The following is a 9,004-nucleotide window of genomic DNA, read 5'->3' on the forward strand; positions in this document are numbered from 1 at the left end:
GAGCCAGAGCCGCACACGGAAACGCCGTTTACCTTCCCGCTGGTAAGCAGTCCCTATTTATCTGCTTGCACCCTGAGGTGCTTTCGAACTGCTAGGTTGGCAGGCGCTGGGACCGAGCAGCGGGAGCGCACCCCGCCGCAGGGATTCGAACCGCCGACCTTTCGATCAGCAAGCCCTAGGCGCTGAGGCTTTAACCCACAGCGCCACCTGCGTCCCAGATAGATAGATAGATAGATATAATTATGTTGATCTGTCTATGGCTTTTATAGATTGTGTGTTATTAGATTATTATATATCTATTTATCACTGCATTTTCTCCTGACAGGCATCAAGGCAGCTTCCATATAAAAACAAGTTTTTGTAAAAAAAGAAAAAAGAAAAAGAAAAAAACAATTCAATAGAATTAAAACAATATACACATATAAAATCTGCTTAGAACATACAAATGACTACAATAAAAACAGCACAGCGCCAACCCTTTCATTAAAAACAATCAATTCCCCAAAATTTGTTAGAACAAGATGTTCTTCCTCTCAGCAGAAGGACAAAAAGGAGGGAGCCAGTCTAGTTTCTTCAGGAAGTTCATTTCAGAGTCTGGGAGCAGCCACTGAGAAGGTCCTTTCCTGCATCCCCACAAAACTTCCTGTGAGAGGGGTTGGACTGAGAGAGGGGCCCTTGAGGAGCTCAAAACCTGGGCAGCTTTGTATGAGGAAATATGGTCTAAGCTTTGTAGGGCTTTATAGGTCATAACCAGCACTTTGAATTGTGCCTGGAGACAGAATGGTGGTAGCCAGTGGAGGTGCTGTAACAACAGAGGCATATATTCCCTATAACCAGCCCCACTCAAAAATCTGACTGCAGCTCTTTGAACCTGTTGATGTTTCTGAGCAACATTTGGGAAAGACGGTGGCACTGTGGTCTAAACCACTGAGCCTTTTGGGCTTGCCGATAAGAAGGTTGGCGGTTCGAATCTCCACGACAGGGTGAGCTCCCGTTGCTCAGTCCCAGCTCTCTACCTAGCAATTCGAAAGCATGCCAAAAAAAATGTGCAAGTAGATAAATAGGTACTGCTTCGGCAGGAAGATAAACGGTGTTTCCATGCGCTGCTCTGGTTTCAGTGTTCCATTGCTCCAGAAGCGGCTTAGTCATGCTGACCACATGACCAGGAAAAACTGTCTGCGGACGAACGCCGGCTCCCTCGGCCTGTAAAGCAAGATGAGCGCTGCAACCCCAGAGTCGTCTGTGACTGGACTTAACTGTCAGAGGTCCTTTACCTTTTCTTTTGGAATAAGATAACATTCCGATGCACACATTCAGGTGCAAATTATTCCAGGAGGTATGATGAGACTAAATCATATTGCAATTCACAAAGATCAAATCCCTAAAGTACCATTAAATTAGCAGCATCTAGTGAAAGTAATTCTGTCTGTTATGACTGAGATCCTGTACTCAGAAAAGAACCAAAGACTCCCCACATTGCTATATATTGTATCCTACCTGGTTAAACCAGCTATGCCATGTGATGGCATCTGCATTAATGGCTAACACTTGGTCAGCAGGAGCCTGTGAATCCACCTTCCCAATCTTCACTTTTGACTGATTTGATAACAGTAAACAGTTGATCATATCATATCCAGCTACTAATTTCCCATTCTTGTCAAATGAAATCTTGTCCCCAGCATTGTTGTTAAATGAGGCACCTCGCAGAAAGTGATGCAGCTAGATTGAAAAATAATGGTTTTAGAAAGCGTGTTCTCCCTGAAATGAGAGCACGTGTTGCGGTGGGGTCTGCCGAGCCATCCCTCTGTTGCCAGGCAGGGGTAAAAAAAGGCTGCCTGGGGCAATGATTGGATGGCTGGTTTGCTGGGGCAAATTGCATGTTGCAATGTGGTGGGTGGGTCTGAAGGCTTTAAATATTGGGGCACTCAGCTTATTGTTTTCTCTTTTGCTGAGTGCATCGGATCACCCCCCGCCCGCCCTGAGTTCAGGGTGTTTTGTTTGACCTTGCTATGCCTGTCATGGAGTCGCCTGCCGTTGGGGCAGGAGCCTAGTAGGACTTTTGTCCATATGGCTAATTGGCTGAGCCATTTGGTTTTTGCCTACTACGTAGCAAATCGTCACAACTTGTAAGGTTGCGGTTAGGCATTGGTTATAAATTGGTTGGAGGAGGGGTAAGGACAGGCTGGTCCTGCCCCTCCAATGCTGGTGTGCAAGGGAATTCCATTAAAGGAATCCAGGGGCTTGCCACGATTTCGTCAGAATCCCTGAAATGGGACTAAGGCCGGCAAGCCCTGGGGAGCATGTGGGTGAGCGGTGAGGGCCTGTGACTCAGCTCCATTGCTCCCCAATATTGTTTTCCCTTCACTGGCTTCCGAGGGAATTCGGAAGTCAGTTCTGTCCCAGGTGGGGGGACAGATAGTCTTAACCAATGCCTAAGCAACCACTCACAGATATTTATTTTAATAAAGTTGTGGCCAAAATTATGCTAAAAACCTTAAACAAAAATTATGTGTGAGTTGTGGGTTATTTGAGGGGTGGCTTGGGGACCTTGACACGTAAAAGGCTACAAATGGGAGAGGTGAGCAAGAAATATCTTTCTTCTATTTTTTCATTATTTTAGGTCACACCTTTCATAATTTATTCATTTATTTCTTATTTACAAAATAGACTTTTTGTTATTTAAGGTAGGGATTCCCACCTTAAATTTTAGTCTCTCCTGTTGGCCGCCATTTTATGATTTTCCTGGATCACAATGGTGCATCTGATTTGGGTTGGGACAAGCTTACAAAAAAAAAAAAAAAAAAAAAAAAAAAGTAGCAGCCCCTTCTGGCCTGGGCCATTTATTTCCTGGAATGTTCAAATAAACAACATACAATGCACTCTAGGGAAAGAAATTGGTGGCCACTAAAGAATAGTTGACTGATAAAATCAGCTGAAGTTTGCAGCAGCATAGTGTGGGTTCTTGGAACCCAGGACATAGGTAGCATGGCCACACCAACCCAAGCCCTCACTGCTGACTAAGCCAGTGGTCTGAACCAGTGGAGAGTGAGGTGAGGGAGAAAGGCTTGAAGAGGCACCCTGCTCACAGAGGAGGAGGCAGCTGCCAGACCCTCTCACTTCTCCTGGGTGGGCAGCAATGGCAGCACCCCCTCCCTCTCAGCCAGACGCCCCCTTCACTGGCCACAAGTGTAAGGAGGCACCATCATTGCTCCAGCCCTGAAGGTCTGGCTTGGGCAAAGCTTGGCAAGTAAGGAAGCCTGTTGTGGGGTACCTGATTGTGCCCCTTACACCCTTTCATAGATGTGTGCCAAGGGCCACAGCCCCCCTGGTCCTCCCCATGCTATGCCCTTGGATGTTTGTGAAGGTAGTTTGCTATACATATCAGAGCCCCCATCACACCCAAAACCATTAAGATGTTTAGCTAAATACCTGCCAAAATGGTTGATTCTGCAGCTTCAATTCCGGTCCAGCCAATAGGGATCTCTGTTTGAATCTGGCTAAGGGCATGGCATGTAAAGCATGAGCCACAACATAGACTGCATTGTAGACATTGTAGCTATGTCCAGTCATGCTCGTTTCAAAGAAGGGGATAGGAAGGTCCTCCAGCTTCTCCACCCCTGTGCAAATATCCCCCTCTACCTCATCCACAGCTGTGTTTAGAAATACACATCTGTCAGGGAACTGCCATCGGAAAGACAGGAGGTGGAGGGGCTCTCAGAAGTCAGGAGAGACTCAGCAGCGGCGGAAGGCAGCAGCAGGGGGAGAGTGGGAGATCAGGGAGAGAGAGAGAGACGAAGGAATGGCTCAGGGAGTCTTCCAGCGATAACAGCGGAGAAGTCTCAGGTCCTCCCATAGGTACACCCACTCCTCGCCGGAAACTGTCACGCCGAGAATCTAGACGACGCGTTTCCGTCAAGGAGCTTTTATGCTGGAGTAGATTCCGTAAACGCCCACTGTCGGATTCTGCCAGCGACTGAGGGATCCATGCTTAAGGGCTCCGCTAAAAAAAGAGCCTTGCTAAGTTGAGCAAACTCTGAGGGACTAAGCTTTACGCACAAGCAGCTCATCATCCCATCACAGCAATCCGACAGTCTCTGAAAGCCGCTTGTGCAAAAGAGGCATCATGAGCAACCCAACTGGAGCAGGAGACGCAGGAGGAGCTGGAGCGGGTCCAAGCCTGGAAGAAAGGTACAGAATGTTGAAGGTCCAGCTAGCGCTGCAAACGGCTAGGCTCGAGGAGAGGAGGGCTCAGGATGCAGAAAAGGGGAAAGCCACCCCACTCACGAGGAAGGTGCCAGGATTGGTGCAGAAGTTTGGGGGGGATCCCAGGAACTATCAAGCCTTTAGAACAGAGATGCAATATGCCCTCAATCTGCAGTTTGATGACTTTCCCAATGAGGAATCGAGGGTAGCGTTTGTGATTGGCCATCTCGAAGGAGGGGTGAAGGACTGGGTAAGACCCCTGATGGCAGCTAATAATGACACCCTAAAGGACTCGAGGAAGTTTTTTCGCGCCATGGACCTGATGTTTTCCAGCGAGATTGAGCAGGGAGTGGTGCGCAGACAGTTAATGGGGTGTAAACAGGGGAGCCGATCTGTCCGTGAGTACTGGACTGAGTTCACCATGTTGATCCATAAATTGGGATGGGACCTGTCGGCGGAACCCATACAAATGCTCTTTGAAGAAGGGCTATCTTCGGTGGTGAAGGACGAACTTTCCCGGGCGCCCAGGGCGGAGTCTATGGACCAGCTGACTAAATCAGCGCTGGCCATAGGAGCACGCCAGGAGGCGAGAGCTTTGGAGAAGCGGGAAGGGAAGGGGGAACGTTGGAGGGATTTCCGCATTCCAGAGATTCCCGAGCAGCATTCCCCGCCAGTAGAGCCGATGGAAATTGGAACAGCGCGCGCGCGGGCAGTTTCAAACCCCAGTGAAGGGCGGAAGAAGGAGGGAAAGGGCACCAAGAAATGTTTTCTCTACCAACAGCCAGGTCACTTTGCCAGAGTCTGCCCACAAAAAAAGGAATGGCAAGGGATGGCGGGAGCTGTTGGGGGGGAGGAGGAGGGAGTTAAGGAGCAAGTAAAAGCCAATGCCTGGCTGCCACCATCGGGGCACAGCAGCCAGGCCAAAGAGCAGTGAATGTGCCCACGCCGGAACCACCAAGACCAGCGCTTGTAATAGAGGTGTCGCTAGAGCTGCCAAACGGACACCCACTAAAGATAAAGGCGCTATTGGACTCAGGCAGCTCCTGTAATTTTATGAGTAAGGAGTTTGCAGCCGAACACCAGATACAGACTATCCCTCTAAGTAACCCTTTGCAGGTGACCACGATTGATGGGAGGGCACTGTTGGGAGGAGCAGTTAACCAGCAGACTGTCCCAATGATAATGAGGGTGGCAAGACACACGGAACTGATAGCGTTTAATGTGGCCACCTTGGGAGGAGCGCCCATTATTTTGGGAATGAGCTGGCTAGCGCTGCATGATCCGCTAGTGGGATGGCACCAGAGAGTAGTCTCATTTGGGTCAGCACACTGCCTGGCACACTGCAAGGAAGGGGAAGCCCAGGTGGGAGCCAAGGCCACCCTAGCAGGGATGGAAGTAGCTGATAAAGGGAAGGTACCACGACAATACGCCGACCTGGTTAACGTCTTCAGCGAAAGAGAAGCAAATAAACTGCCCCCGCACAGACCCTTTGACTGTCAAATTAACTTACTCCCAGGAGCACAACTGCCAGTGGGCAAGCTGTATGCAATGTCAGACAGTGAGATGCAGGAGTTAAGGGAGTTCATTGACAAGAATCTCAAGCGAGGTTTCATCAGAGAGTCATGAGCGGTGGGGGGCAGCCCAGTGTTCTTTGTGGACAAAAAAAATACTAATAAACCCAGATTGGTTGTGGACTTCCGGGCCCTAAATGCAGTGCCAGAACCAGTGACTTTCCCCATGCCCAGAATCGATGACATTTTGACCTGGGTGAGGAAAGGGAAAATTTTTACCAAGCTGGACCTAAGGGGGGCATATAATCTGATACGTATGAGAAAGGGAGATGAGTGGAAAACCACTATGTTCACCCCCTTGGGGGCCTTTGAGTACCTCGTTATGCCCTTCGGTCTACAGGCGGGCTCGGCCTGTTTTCAATCGTTCATGAATCACGTCCTGGGACCATTGCTTTACAAGAACTGTGTAGCGTTCTTAGATGACGTCCTGGTGTACTCAGAGAATGAGGAGCAGCATGTGCGAGATGTAAGAGAGGTACTGAGCAGACTGCAAGAAAACCAGCTGTGGGTGAAACTGGAGAAGTGTCAGTTTCATACCAGAGAGGTGGAATTCCTGGGGTACCGGTTGTCAGACAAGGGATTGGCCATGGATCCCAGCAAGGTTCAAGCGGTACTGGAATGGAAGACACCGAAAACTAAGCAAGACGTGCAAAGGTTCCTGGGCTTCGGAAACTTCTATTGGAAGTTCATCAAGAACTTTGCCCACTTAACGGCGCCCATCATTGATTGTCTTAGCAGCAAGAAGAAATTTGTCTGGACGGAAGAGGCACAGCGAGCGTTCGAAAGATTAAAGAAGGCGTTTGCGTCGGAAGAACAACTTTTGCACGTGGATCTACAGCAACCAATGAGAGTGGAGACTGACGCCTCAGACCGAGCGGTGGGGGCTGTGCTTCTACAGCCGGGAAAAGATACGTCGGAATGGAGACCGTGTGCCTTCTTCTCGTGGAAGTTGAACAAATCCGAGAGGAACTACACCGTATACGACCGAGAATTGCTCGCCATTCATGAAGCGTTCCGGAGATGGCGACACTTGTTGATTGGGGCGCAGCACAAGGTCCAAGTGCGGACCGACCACAAAAATCTGGAGTACTGGAGAACTGCCCGAGTACTGAACCAGAGACAAGTGAGATGGGCCCAGGAGTTCTCCAAATTCCATTTTGAAATTCGTTACGTACCAGGACCAGAGAACGTAAGGGCGGACGCTCTCTCTCGAAAACTGGAGTATTTAGAGGGGGAGGGAGCGCCTGAGGAAAGGCATATCATCCCTGAGGACCACTGGGTGTGTGGGGCGGCATTGGTGGGGCAAAGAGAACTGGTAGAGGGCACCGAGAACGATGAATACGCCCAAGAGAAACTCAGAGAACTCAGGGGGACAGGGGAGAACACAGGGGGGTTTGAGGAAAAGAACGGGGCGTTGTATTACAAAGGGGCACTGTACATACCCGATGGGGAACTGAGAGGCAGAGTGCTCAAGCAGTTACACAACAGCCCCACAGCGGGGCACTTTGGGCAGCACAAAACCATGTGGTTGGTTACCAGGGAGTTTTGGTGGCCCAAGGTGAGGGAAGACGTACGGGAATATGTTAGGGGGTGCGACCGGTGCCAGCGAGCAAAAGGGGAGAGGCTGGCACCAGCGGGGCTATTGGAACCCTTACCCACACCAGAAAGGCCATGGGAGGCAGTATCCATAGATTTTATGACGGACCTGCCAAAATCCAAAGGGAAGACAGCTGTCATGGTGGTGGTAGACCTATTAACTAAGATGTGCCATTTTATAGCCTGTTCACACGTGGTCACAGCGGAAGAAACCGCCAAGTTGTTTGTAGAGCATATTTTCAGGTTGCATGGCGCCCCCTTGAGGGTGGTCAGCGACAGAGGGAAACAATTTACTTCCAGGTTCTGGAGGAAGCTCATGAGCTTACTGCACGTGGAAGTCAATTTTTCCACTGCCCGGCACCCAGAAACAAATGGGCAGGCGGAAAGGGCAAACGGGATTTTACAATACCTGAGGTGTTATGTAAATGACAGAGAAAATGATTGGGTAGATAAGTTGGCCCTGGCAGAATTTGCCTACAACAACGCGGAGAATGTGTCCACAGGGAAAAGTCCCTTCCTGGCTAATTATGGGTGTCATCCCAGGGCATTTCCAGGAGAAGGAGGGGAGAGATGGAGTGTCCCGGCTGCGGAACGCTTTGTTGAAGAGATGGAAGCGATCCACCGGCAACTCCAACTTAACTTAGAGAGGGCCAAGGAAGAATACAAAAAGCAAGCAGACAGAAGCAGAAGGGAAGGTGAAACCATAAGGGTGGGGGACAGGGTGTGGCTATCCACCCAAGGACTGCCGTTCAAGGGAGGGTGTAAGAAATTGAGACCCAAACGGCTGGGACCCTTTGAGGTCATGCAACAGGTCAACCCAGTGGCATTCAAACTCAGATTACCCAACCACATGAAACTGCACCCAGTATTTCACAGGTCTCTACTGTCGCCATACCGAGAGGGGCGAGAGTGGGGGGAACGTGAGAGGGAGGTTACTCAAACACCAGTCATAGAAGAAAGGGAACGCAACATGCATGTGGCAGAAATCATTGATTCCAGGTGGAAAGGGAATCAGGTGGAGTATTTAGTAGAATGGGAAGGGGAAGCAGAGTCAGAAAACACATGGGTACCGGCAGAGGAGGTCAATGATGAGGTTTTAATAGAAACGTTTCATCAACGGTTTCCAAGGAAACCTCAGCCCGTGGGACGGTTCAGGAGGGAACACTTCAGCACCACCGATGAGGAAGAGGAGTTTGAAGGGTTCCCAGAATCAGGGCTAGAAGAGGAAATAGACTCAGACGGGGAAGAGGACACAGGGAGAAGAGACGGGAGGCAGTGGAGAGAAGTGTTTGAATCCTCTGATGATGAGGAGTGTTCTTTCCGGGGTTTTCCATCCTCACCGCCAGCAGGGGAGGGGGCGGGAGGGGGTGAAGGGGGCCCTGGAGGGGAGGTGGATGTCAGGGAACTGCCATCGGAAAGACAGGAGGTGGAGGGGCTCTCAGAAGTCAGGAGAGACTCAGCAGCGGCGGAAGGCAGCAGCAGGGGGAGAGTGGGAGATCAGGGAGAGAGAGAGACGAAGGAATGGCTCAGGGAGTCTTCCAGCGATAACAGCGGAGAAGTCTCAGGTCCTCCCATAGGTACACCCACTCCTCGCCGGAAACTGTCGCGCCGAGAATCTAGACGACGCGTTTCCG

Source organism: Podarcis cretensis, assembly GCF_951804945.1.
Source record: "Podarcis cretensis genome assembly, chromosome: 13".
Taxonomy (NCBI): Eukaryota; Metazoa; Chordata; class Lepidosauria; order Squamata; family Lacertidae; genus Podarcis; species Podarcis cretensis.